The following is a 12,786-nucleotide window of genomic DNA, read 5'->3' as shown; positions in this document are numbered from 1 at the left end:
GAAAAAAAAAAAAAGGAAAACTTGAAAAGTAAGAGAAGGCAAGAAGGCAAGATGATGGGGGAAGGGAAGGAGAAGAATGAACGAAGCGATTCTGAGACGGCAGAGCTGGTCCTTCTCAGACAACCTGAGATGCTGCGGAGCGGCAAACAAGGTCCGGCTCACTGAGGGGGCTGCTGAGAGATGCAGGAAGGGGGCGGCGGGGAGAGCTCTCCATTTGCATGGCTTTGGCTCGAAGGCAGGATGCCAACATGGGGCACTGGATTGACTGAGGCTCTGACAGAAACAGGCATCTTTCTGGCCTGAAGAACCAGAAAACAGAGCTGGGTTGGAATGTAGACATTAAATCCTACAAGGGAGAAAGGGAGCTCCAGTTGTGTGTAAACTGTGCCCAGGACTCCCACTGACCGTGAACCATGTATGCACGGGAAGACTCTGGGTAGCTAAAGGCAAAAAGAACTGAACTAGACCTACATAGGGGACAGTTTTCAGTTTGAGTCCAACCAAGTTACATGCATTTCAAAACAGTCCGCCATGGACATCTGTGACAGAATCCACAGTCAGCAAGTTCAACATTATTTGACAGAATGTTCACATGTCCAGAATACAATCCAAAATTACCAGGCATGTGAGGGATCAGGAACATGTGATGCATTCTCAAGGGACATGACAGTCAACAGACGTCAACCCAGAAAAGACCCGGATGTTGCAATTATTAGACAAGGACTTTAAAGTAGTGGTCATAACTATGCTCGATGATGTAAAGGAAAAATGCTTGCAATTATTGACAGAACAGGAAATCTTAGCAGAGACAGAGAAAATATGTTTAAACCTACTGGATGTTTATAGCCAAAAAATATAATGTCTGAACTAAACAATGTCACTAGAAGGGCTTCATAGCTTAATGGAAAGGAATCGAGTATGGAGTCAGTAACCTTGAAGGTAGAGTGCTAGAAACAATCCGATCTGAAGAAGAGGGAGAAAATAAGTAGGAAAAAAAGTGCTTCTCAAAGACCTCTGGGGCAAGATCACTTGGGGAGGAGTTAAGATGGTGAAGGAATGGGATGACCTTATGCTTACCTCATCGCTCGAACACAGCTAGATAATTATCAAATCATTTTGAAAACCCAGGATATCAACCTGAGGACTGAGAGAACAAACCACACAACTAGCAGGACAGACCATACTCTATGTAAAATGCAGAAATAAAGAAGGAAAGAATCCTGAGAGCAGCAAGAGAAAAGAAGTCCCTAAATTACAAGGGAAGACAAATCATATTAGCAGCAGGTCTATCCAAAGAAACTTGGCAGGACAGGAAAAAAGTGGCATGAGGTATTTCACACGCTGAATGGGAAAATTATGCAGCCAAGAGTACTTTATCCAGCAAGGCTGTCATTCAGAATAGAAGGAGAGATAAAACAATTTCTCAGGCAAACAAAAACCACTAAGCCGGTCCCGCAAGAAATATTAAAGGGGACTCTGTGTGGGAGGGACCAAAGGCAACAAAGACAAGAGAGGAAAGAGAAAATCTCTAGATCCAGCAACTTTACAAGTAATACAATAGTTCTAAATTCATACTTATCAATAATCAATCAATAATACAGTCTGAATGTAAATGGACTAAATGCTCCAACTGAAAAATGTAGGGTGTCAGAATGGATAAAAAAAACCCCACACAAACAAGACCTATCTATATATTGTCTAGAAGAGACTCATTTTAGGCCTAAAGGCATCTCCAGGTTGAAAGTGAGGGGGTGGAGAATTATCTAGCACGTTAATGGACATAAAAAAAAAAATCCAGAGTAGCCACACTTAAATTGGACAAACTAGATTTTAAACTAGAGACTGTAACATGAGATGAAGAAGGGTGCTGTATCTTAATAAAGGGGACAATGCACCCAGAAGATCAGAAGACCCAACACTGTAAATATTTATACCCCCAACTTGGAAGCAGCTAAACATATACAATAATTAACAACAAACATAAAGGAACTCAGTGATAATGACCCAATAATAGTAGGGGGACTTTAGTACCCCACTGACAGCAACAGACAGCTCATCTAAGCAGAAATCAACAAGGAACAACAAATGGCTTGAATGACACATGGGAACAGATGGGCTTAAGAGATATATTTAGAACATTTCATCCTAAAGCAGCATAATGCACATACTTTTTGAGTACACATAGGATATTCTCCAGAAAAGATCACATACTGGGTCACAAATCAGTCCTCAACAAGTACCAAAAGATTGATATTACACTATGTGTATTTTCTGACCACAACATTATGAAACTTGAAGTCAATCATGAGAAAAAGTCTGGAAAGACCACAAATATATGGACATTAAGGAACATTCTACTAAGCAATGAATGGGTAAATTAGGAAATCAAAGAAGAAATTAAAACAATACTTAGAAACAAATGAAAATGAAAACATGATGGTCCAAATCCTTTGGGATGCAGCAAAAGTGGTTCTAAGAGGGAAGTATATAGCTATACAGGCCTCCTCAAGAAGCAAAAAATGTCTCAAATATATGACCTAAGCTTATACCTGAAAAAGCTAGAAAAGGAACAACAAACAGAGCCTAAAGCCAGCGGAGAATGACAATGATAAAGACACAGGAAAAATAAATGATACACAAACAAACCAGTGAAACAGGTCAAGGAAACCAGGATCTGGTTCTTTGGAAAAAAAAATCAATAAAATTGATAAATCCCTAGTCAGACTCATAAAAAAAGAGAGAAAAAGGAAACCAAAAAATAAAAGCACAAGCGAGAGAGGAAAAATAACAACAAACCACACAAAACCACAAACAATTATAAGAGAATATTATGAAAAACTATATGGCAACAAATTAACAACCGAGAAGAAATGGATAAATTCTTAAAAACCTACCAAACCTACCAAAACGGAAACAGGAAGAAATAGAAAATTTGAACAGACCCATAACCAGCAAAGAAATTGAACCAGTAACAAAAATCTCCCAACAAACAAAAGTCCAGGACCACATGGCTACACAGGTAAATTCTACAGGCATTTAAAGAAGAGTTAATACCTATTCTTTCCCAACTATTTCAAAAATTAAAAAAAGGGCAGAAAACTTCCAAATCCATTCTGAAAGGCCAGTATTACCCTGATACCAAAACCAGATATAGACCCCACTAAAAAAGAGCACTAAGGGGCCAATATCCCTGATGAACATGGATGCAATAATTCTTAAAAAAATACTAGCAAACCGAACCCAACAATACATTAAAAAAATCGTTCACCAGGACGCCTGGGGAGCTCAGTTGGTTGAGCAGCTGCCTTCGGCTCAGGTCGTGATCCCAGAGTCCTGGGATCGAGTCCCACATCGGGCTCCTGGCTCAGCAGGGAGTCTGCTTCTCCCTCTGCCTCTGCCTGCCTCTCTGTCTGCCTGTGCTCGCTCTCTCTGACAAATAAATAAATAAATAAAATATTTAAAAAAAAATCATTCACCATGATCAAGTGAGATTTATTCAATGTAAAGAATGGTTAATTATTTGCAAATCAATCAGCGTGAGATAGCACATCAATAAGAGAAAGGATAGGAACTATGTGATCAATAGAAGCAGAAAAAGCATCTGACAAAGTACAACATCCACTCATGAAAAAATCTTCCACAAAGTAGATTTAGAGGGAACACACCTCAATATAATAAAGGCCATATATGAGAAACCCACAGTTAACATCATCCTCAATGGGGAAGAACTGAGAGCTTTTCCTCTACAGTGGTCTCATCACTGTAATTCAACATCACCTGGACGTCCTAGCCACAGCAGTCAGACAACAGAAAGTGATGAAAGGCATCCAAATCAGCAAGGAAGGAGTCAAACTGTCACTATTTGCAGATGACATGATACTCTATACAGAAAACCCAAAAGACTCCACCAAAAAACTGCTAGAACTGATAAACAAGTTCAGTAAAGTCACAGGATACAAAATCAATGTACTGAAATCTTGTATCTCTATACATAAATAATGAAGTAGCAGAAGGAGAAATTAAGGAATCAATCCCATTCACAATTGCATCGAAAGTAATAAGACACTTAAGGATAAACTTAACCAAGGAGGTAAAAGACCTGTACTCTGAAAACTATAAAACACGGATGAAAGAAGTCAAAGATGACACAAAGAAATGGAAAGACATTCTATGCTCATGGATTGGAAAAACAAATATCATTAAAATGTCCCAGCTACCCAAAGCAAACTACATATTTAATACAATCTCTATCCAGACAGCACCAGCATTCTTCATGGAACTAGAACACAGAATCATAAAATTGTATGGAACTGGGAGGAGTCAAGATGGCAGAGGAGTAGCAGGTTGAGATGACATCAGGTCCCAGGAGTTCAGCTAGATAGTATATCAAACCATCGCAAACACCTAGAAACCCAACAGGAGATCGAAGAGAATAAGAACAGCAATTCTAGAAACAGAAAATCGACCACTTTCTGAAAGGTAGGCCTGGCGGAGAAGAGAATCCAAAGCAACAGGAAGACAGACCACGGGGGTAGGGGCTGGCTCCCGGCAAGCAGTGGAGCAACGGAGCCCAAAGTCAGAACTTTTAAAAGTCTGCTCCACTGAGGGACGTCGCTCCAGAGGTTAGCCGGGGTGAAGCCCACACGGGGACAGCGTGGTCTATGGTCCCATGGGGTCACAGAAGGATCAGGGGTGTTTGAGTGTGGCATGGCTCACAGGTATCAGAGCGGGGAAGCCGGCTACAGAGACAGAGCTGAGCAGTGAGCTCTCAGGTCAGGGTTACCTTAAACTGTAATCTGCGGGCCAATGCTCTTTGAGCAGGGACCCCGCAAGTGGCAGATCCTGGGAGACCCCCTTGGAAGAGTGGCAGGGATCTGCTGGGCTTGGAGATTCCAGGTGGGGCCGTGAGCCAGAGACAGAGACACTTGGTCACAGGCCGGGTGAGCTCGGCACGAAGCTGGAGGCCAGGGAGACAGGCGGGATTGATGGCTTTTCTCCGAGGGCGCCCTGAGGAGTGGGGCCCCGAGCTCTCGGCTCCTCCAGGCCAGAGCTTGGGAGGCCGCCATCTTCATTCCCGTCCTCCGGAAGTCTACGGAAAGCGCTCAGGGAACAAAAGCTACCGAAAGCGAACCAAGCAGATTACTCAGCCCGGCCCCTGGTAAGGGCGGTGCAATTCCGCCTTGGGCAAAGACACTTGAGAATCACTACACCAGGCCCCTCTCCCAGAAGATCAACAAGAAATCCAGCCAAGACCAAGTTCACTTACCAAGGAAAACAGCGAACAGCGGAATTCCAGAGGAGGAGAAAGCAAAGCATGGAATTCAAGGATTTCTCCCCAAGATTCTTTAGTCTTGCAAAGTTAATTTGTTTTAATTTTATTTTTTTCTTATTCTAATTTTTTAAACTTTTACTCTTTCCTCTTTTAATGCTTTTTAACTAGTTTATCTTAACAATACTTTCATTAAAAAAATCTTTTAGACCTTTCTTTATTAGAGTCATATTTTATCCTTCATTGTATCTAACTTTATTTTTTGTACACACATAGGGTTTTTTCTTCTAAAAAATTTTGGGATACAACTTCTAATAGATCAAAATATACCCTAATTCTAGCACAGGGCTTTGTTCTAGTCTCCAGCCTGAGCAAATTCTTTCCACTTTCTTTTTCCAACCAACTTATCAACTCCTTTTTAAGAAATCTAAAAAAATTTCATCTTTACAGCCATATTCCATCCCTTCATTGTGTTTACCTTATTTGTGTACACACACACACACACACATATATGTATAAAGGTTTTTCTTTCCTTAAAATTTTGGGAGGTAGTTTATTCTAAGAGACCAAAATACTCCCAAAATTAAGTGGTTGGCTCTGTTCTATTCACCAGTCTAATATATATATTTTCTTTTTTTTTCTTTAATTTTTTTTGAACTTCTTTTTACCCCCTTTCTTTACCCCACAATTTGGGGTCTCTTCTAATTTTGTTAATACACACTTTTTTCTGGGGTCTTTGCCACCTGTTTGGTATTTTATTCTCTCCTTCATATATTCCTATCTGGATAAAATGACAAGACAGAAAAACTCATCACAAAAAAAAAAAAAAAAAAAAAAAAAAAGAATAAGAAGCAGTACTGAAGGCTAGGGACCTAATCAATACAGACATTGGTAATATGTCAGATCTAGAATTCAGAATGATGATTCACAAGGTGCTAGCTGGGCTTGAAAAAGGCATGGAAGATATTAGAGAAATGCTGTCTGGAGAAATAAAAGCCCTTTCTGGAGAAATAAAAGAACTAAAGTCTAACCAAGCTGAAATAAAAAAAGCTATTAATGAAGTGCAATAAAAAAAATGGAGGCTCTTATTGCTAGGATAAATGAGGCAGAAGAGAGAATTAGTGATATAGAAGACCAAATGATGGAGAATAAAGAAACTGAGCAAAAGAAAGACAAACAATTATTGGACCACGAGGGGAGAATTCGAGACGTAAGTGATACCATAAGACAAAACAACATTAGAATAAATGGGATTCCGGAAGAAGAAGAAAGAGAGAGGGGAGCAGAAAGTATATTGAAGTGAATTATTACAGAGAATTCCCCTAATATGGCAAAGGGAACAAGCATCAAAATCCAGGAGGCACAGAGAACCCCTCAAAATCAATAAGAATAGGCCCACACCCCATCATCTAATAGTAAAACTGACAAATCTTAGTGACAAAGAGAAAACCCTGAAAGCAGCCCGGGACAAGAAGTCTACAACATACAATGGTGAAAACATTAGATTGGCAGCAGACTTATCCACAGAGACCTAGCAAGCCACAAAGAACTGGCATGATATATTCAGAGCACTAACTGAGAAAAACATGCAGCCAAGAATACTACATCCAGCTAAGCTATCATTGAAAATAGAAGGAGAGATGAAAAACTTCCAGGACAAATAAAAACTAAAAGAATTTGTAAACACCAAACCAGCTCTACAGGAAATATTAAAAGGGGTCCTCTAAGCAAAGAGAGCGCCTAAAAGTAGTAGACCAGAAAGGAACAGAGACAATATACAGTAACAGTCACCTTACAGGCAATACAATGACACTGAATTCATATCTCTCAATAGTTACCCTGAATGTAAATGGGCTAAATGCCTCAATCAAAAGACACAGGTTATCAGATAAAAAACCAAAACCCATCAATATGCTGTCTACAAGAAACTCATTTTAGACCCAAAGACACCTCCAGATTTAGAGTGAGGGGGTGGAAAACAATTTACCATGCTAATGGACAGCAAAAGAAAGCTGGAGTGGCAATCCTTATATCAGATAAATTATATTTTAAGACAAATACTATAATAAGAGATGAGGAAGGACACTATATCATACTCAAGGGGTCTGTCCAACAAGAAGATCTAACAATTTTAAATATCTATGCCCCTAACATATGAGCAACCAACTATATAAACCAATTAATAACACAATCAAAGAAACACATCAACAATAATACAATAATAGTAGGGGACTTTAACACCCCCCCCTCACTGAAATGGACAGATCATCCAAGCAAAAGATCAACAAGGAAATAAATGCCTTAAATGACATACTGGACCAGATGGACATCACAGATCTATTCAGAACATTCCATCCCAAAGCAACAGAATACACATTCTTCTCTAGTGCCCATGGAACATCCTCCAGAATAGATCATATCCCGGGTCACAAATCAGGTCTCAACTGGTACCAAAAGATTGGGATCATTCCCTGCATATTTTCAGACCACAATGCTCTGAAGAGCATTCACAAGAAGAAATTTGGAAATAACCCAATACATGGAGTCTAAAGAGCATCCTTCTAAAGAATGAATGGGTCATTCAGGAAACTGACGAAGAATTGAAAAAATTCATGGAGACAAATGATAATGAAAACACAATGGTTTAAAACCTGGGGACACCACAAAGGCGGTCCTGAGAGGAAAGTATATAGCAATATAAGCCTTTCTCAAGAAACAAGAAAGGTCTCAAACACACAACCTAACCCTACACCTAAAGAAGCTGGAGAAAGAACAACAAAGAAAGCCTAAACCCAGCAGGAGAAGAGAAATAATAAAGATCAGAGCAGAAATCAATGAAATAGAAACAAACAAACAAAAACAGAACAAATCAATGAAACTAGGAGCTGGTTCCTTGAGAGAATTAATAAGGTTGATAAACCCCTGGCCAGACTTATCCAAAAGAAAAGAGAAAGGACCCAAATAAACAAATCATGAATGAAAGAGGAGAGACCACAACCAACACCAAAGAAATACAAACAATTATAAGAACATATTATGAGCAACTATACACAAGCAAATTTGACAATCTGGAAGAAATGGATGCATTCCTAGAGACATATAAACATCACAACTGAACCAGGAAGAAATAGAAAACCAGTAAGGAGATTGAAGCAGTCATCAAAAATCTGCCAACAAACAAAAGCCCAGGGGCAGATGCCTTCCCAGGGGAATTCTACCAAACATTTAAAGAAGAATTAATTTCTATTCTCCTGAAACTGTTCCAAAAAATAGAAATGGAAGGAAAACCTGCAAACTCATTTGATGAGGCCAGCATTACCTTGATCCCAAAACCAGAAAAAGATCCCATCAAAAAAGAGAATTACAGACCAATACCCTTGATGAACACAGATGCGAAAATTCTCACTAAAATACTAGCCAATAGGATCCAACAGTACTTTAAAAGGATTATTCACCACAACCAAGTGGGATTTATTCCAGGGCTGCAAGTTTGGTTCACCAACCACAAATCAATCAATGTGACACAAAACATTAATAAAAGAAAGAACAAGAACCATATGATACTCTCAATAGATGCTGAAAAACCATTTGACAAAGTACAGCACCCTTTCTTTTTTTTTTTAAATAAAATCTTTTTTAAAAAGATTTTATTTTTTTTTAAAAAGATTTTATTTATTTATTTGCCAGAGAGAGAGATTACAAGTAGGCAGAGAGGCAGGCAGAGAGAGAGGAAGGGAAGCAGGCTCCCCGCTGAGCAGAGAGCCCGATGTGGGACTTGATCCCAGGACCCTGAGATCATGACCTGAGCTAAAGGCAGTGGCTTAACCCACTGAGCCACCCAGGTGCCCCTATAGCACCCTTTCTTGATCAAAACTCTTCAAAGTGTAGGGATAGAGGGTACATAACTCAATATCATCAAAGCCATCTATGAAAAACCCACCATGAATATCATTCTCAATGGAGAAAAACTGAGAGCTTTTCCACTAAGGTCAGGAACACGGCAGGGATGTCCATTATCACCACTGCTATTCAACATAGTACTAGAAGTCCTAGCCTCAGCAATCAGACAACAAAAAGAAATTAAAGGCATCCAAATCAGCAAAGAAGAAGTCAAACTATTCCTCTTTGCAGATGATATGATACTTTATGTGGAAACCCAAAAGACTCCACTCCAAATCTGCTAGAATTTGTATAGGAATTCAGTAAAGTGTCAGGATATAAAATCAATGCACAGAAATCAGTTGCATTTCTATCCACCAAAAACAAGAAAGAAGAAAGAGAAATTAAGGAGTCAACCCTACTTATAATTGCACCCCAAACCATAAGATAACCTAGGAATAAACCTAACCAAAGCAGCAAAGAATCTGTACTCAGAAAACTATAAAGTACTCATGAAAGAAATTGAGGAAGACACAAAGAAATGGAAAAACATTCCATGCTCATGGATTGGAAGAACAAATATTTTGAAAATGTCTATGCTACCTAAAGCAATCTACACGTTTAATGCAATACCTATCAAAATCCCATCCATTTTTTTCAAAGAAATGGAATAAATAACCCTAAAATTTATATGGAACAAGAAAAGACCTCGAATAGCCAGAGGAATGTTGAAAAAGAAAGCCAAAATTGGTGGCATCACAATTCCAGACTTCAAGCTCTATTATAAAGCTGTCATCATCAAGGCAGTATGGTACTGGCACAAAAACAGACACATAGATCAATGAACAGAATAGAGAGCCCAGAAATAGACCCTCAACTTTATGGTCAACTAATCTTCGACAAAGCAGGAAAGAATGCTCAGTGGAAAAAAGCCTCTTCAACAAATGGTGTTGGGAAAATTGGACAGCCACACGCAGAAAAATAAAACTGGACCATTTCCTTACACCACACAGAAAATAGACTCAAAATGGATGAAGGACCTCTGAGACCAATGTGAGAAAGGACTCCATTAAAATCCTTGAGAAGAACACAGGCAGCAACCTCTTTGACCTCAGCCGTGGCAATTTCTTCCTAGAAACATCGCCAAAGGCAAGGGAAGCAAGGGCAAAAGTGAACTACTGGGACTTCATCAAGATCAAAAGCTTTTGCACAGCAAAGGAAATAGTTAACAAAACCAAAAGACAACTGACAGAATGGGAGAAGATACTTGCAAACAACATATCAGATGAAGGGCTAGTATCCAAAATCTATAATGAATTTAGCAAATTCAACACCCAAAGAACAAATAATCCAATCAAGAAATGGGCAGAGGACATGAACAGACATTTCTGCAAAGAAGACATCCAGATGGCCAACAGACATATGAGAAAATGCTCCACATCACTCGGCATCAGGAAAATACAAATCAAAACCACAATGAGATATCACCTCACACCAGTCAGAATGGCTAAAATCAACAAGTCCGGAAATGACAGATGCTGGCGAGGATGTGGAGAAAGGGGAATCCTCCTACACTGTTGGTGGGAATGCAAGCTGGTGCAGCCACTCTGGAAAACAGCATGGAAGTTCCTCAAAAATTGGAAAATAGAGCAACCCTATGACCCAGCAATTGCACTACTGGGTATTTACCCTGAAGATACAAACGTAGTGATCCGAAGGGGCACGTGCACCCGAATGTTTATAGCAGCAATGTCCACAATAGCCAAACTATGGAAAGAACCTAGATGTCCATCAACAGATGAATGGATCAAGATGTGGTATATATACACAATGGAATACTATGCAGCCATCAAAAGAAATGAAATCTTGCCATTTGCGATGACATGGATGGAACTAGAGGGTATCATGCTGAGTGAAATAAGTCCATCAGAGAAAGACAATTATCATATGAGGAATATGATATGAGGAAGTTGAGATGCAATGTGGGGGACTTGGGGGGTAGGAAAGGAATCAATGAAACAAGATGGGATCGGGAGGGAGACAAACCATAAGAGACTCTTAATCTCAGGAAATAAGCTGAGGGTTGTTGGGGGGACGGGGGTAGGGAGAGGGTGGTGGGGTGACGGACATTGGGGAGGGTGTGTGCTATGGTAAGTGCTGTGAAGCCTGTAAGCCTGATGGTTCACAGACCTGTACCTCTGGGGCTAATAATACATTATATATTAATAAAAAATAAAAAATTAGAAAATTAAAAAAAAAATCATATGGAACCACAGAAGACCCCTAATAGCCAAAGCAACTTTGAAAAAGAAAAACAAAGCTGGAAGCGTCATAATTCTGGACTTCAAGTTATGTTACAAGGCTGTAGTAATCAAAACAGTATGGTACTGGCATAAAAATGGAAACATGGGCTAATTGGAACAGAATAGAAAACCCAGAAATGGACCCACAACTATAAGGTCAACTAATCTTCCTCAGAGCAGGAAAGAATGTTAATGGAAAAAAGACGGTCTCTTCAACAAACGGTGTTGGGAAAACTGGACAGCCACATGCAGAAGAATGAACTGGACCACTTTCTTTCACCACACACAAACCTAGCCTCAAAAACAAAGACCTAAATGTGAGACCTAAAACCATAACAATCCTAGAAGAGAGCACGGGGGATAATTTCTCTGACATCGGCCATCACAACCTGTTTCTAGATCTGTCTTCTGGGGCAAGGGAAACAAAACCCAAAAGAAATTATCAAGTGTTCATCAAAACAAAAGCTTCTGCACAGGGAAGGGAAGGGAACAGCCAACACAACTAAAAGGCAGCTATGGAGTAGAAGATATTTGCAAATAACATCCTTGCTTAAAGGGTTCGTATTATCCAAAATATTTAAAGAACTTCTAAAACTCAACATCCTCCCCCCAAGAAAAATCCAATTGCAAAGTGGGCAGAAGTGACAAGCAGACATTTTTTCAAAGAAGACATCCCAGCGGCTAAGAGACACATGCAGAGATGCTCGACATCACCTCCGACCCACGGGTCCCGTCGCACCAGACAGAGCGGCCGACACCACCAGGGACGATGCATGCTGGTGAGCATGTGGAGAAGGGCAGCCCTCTTGGACTGTGGGTGGAGGTGCGGCCACTCTGGAGAACTCGGCAGAGGTTCCTCAGTTGGTTAAAAGTACAACTGCCCTCCCGCCCAGCCACTGCACTACTGGGTATTTACCCAACGGGACACGAAAACCCTGATTCAAAGGGATACGTACACCTTGGGTGCTTGTAGCGGTGTTATCAACAGCAAGCTGTGGAGAGAGCCCCGGCGTCCACCAACAGAAGGACGCAGAAAGAAGGCAGGCTGCTTACGTGCAGTGGAATCCTGTGCAGCCGTCAGAAGTAGAGTTTAGTGATTCACCACTTACGAACAACACCCAAAACCATGAGACCTTGCAATGAGATCCGGCCAACTGCCATTTGCAGTCGTGTGGACGAAGCACAATAAATCAGAGAAAGACAAATACCACGTGATTTCACTCATTTCTGGAATTTAAGATGAACACAGGGCAAGTGGGAAAAACAGAGGGAGGGACCCAAACCATAAGAGACTCTTAGCAACAGAGAACACACTGAGGGTCGCTGGCGCAGGGT

The 12,786-nt window shown here is 40.3% G+C and overlaps 1 protein-coding gene across 6 annotated transcripts in view; it reads right to left on the bottom strand.

Annotated features, from left to right (window-relative positions):
* The window catches only part of PLEKHG4B (pleckstrin homology and RhoGEF domain containing G4B), a 78,457-nt gene that overhangs the window by 18,988 nt on the left and 46,683 nt on the right, over positions 1-12,786 (bottom strand). The window lies entirely within an intron of this gene.

The sequence above is a fragment of the Mustela lutreola genome, chromosome 5 (assembly GCF_030435805.1).
Source record: "Mustela lutreola isolate mMusLut2 chromosome 5, mMusLut2.pri, whole genome shotgun sequence".
Lineage (NCBI taxonomy): Eukaryota > Metazoa > Chordata > Mammalia > Carnivora > Mustelidae > Mustela > Mustela lutreola.
The sequence above is the reverse complement of the archived record's forward strand: the minus strand, read 5'-3'. Positions and strand labels throughout refer to the sequence as shown.